We start from the raw sequence: 768 nt of genomic DNA, 5'->3' as shown, positions 1-768 counted from the left end.
GCATATAGTTGCTGATAGTAGTTTCTTATGATCCTTTGTATTTCTGTGTTGTCTGTTGTGATCTCTCCATTTTCATTTCTAATTTTGTTGATTTGTTTCTTCTCCCTTTGTTTCTTGATGAGCCTGGCTAATGTATTGTCAATTTTATCTTCTCAAATAATCAGCTTTTAGCTTTGCTGGTTTTTGCTATGGTCTCGTTTGTTTCTTTTTCATTTATTTCTGCCCTAATTTTTATGATTTCTTTCCTTCTACTAACTCTGGGTTTCTTCATTTCTTCTTTTTCTAGTTGCTTTAGGTGTAAAGTTAGGTTATTTATTTGATTTCTCTCCTGTTTCTTGAGGTAGGCTTGTATTTCTCTGAACCTTCCCCTTAGCACTGCTTTTACTGAATCCCATAGGTTTTGGGTTGTTGTGTTCTTGTTTTCATTCATTTCTATGCATATTTTTATTTCTTCTGTGATTTTCAGGTTATTCAGAAGTGTTTTGTTTAACCTCCATACGTTTGTATTTTTAATAGATTTTTTTTCCTGTAGTTGACATCTAATCTTACTGCATTGTGATTAGAAAGAATGCTTGAGATGATTTCAATTTTTTATTTTTTTAATTTACCAAGGCTAGATTTATGGCCCAGGATGTGATCTATCCTGTTTTCTGTGTGCATATGAGAAAAAGGTGAAATTCTTTTTTTTGGGGGGGGTGAAATGTCCTATAGCTATCAATTAGGTCTAACTGGTCCATTGTATCATTTAAAGTTTGTGTTTCTGTGCTA

Source organism: Bison bison, unplaced genomic scaffold (assembly GCF_000754665.1).
Source record: "Bison bison bison isolate TAMUID 2011002044 unplaced genomic scaffold, Bison_UMD1.0 scf7180017864360, whole genome shotgun sequence".
In the NCBI taxonomy this organism is placed as follows: domain Eukaryota; kingdom Metazoa; phylum Chordata; class Mammalia; order Artiodactyla; family Bovidae; genus Bison; species Bison bison.
The sequence above is the reverse complement of the archived record's forward strand: the minus strand, read 5'-3'. Positions refer to the sequence as shown.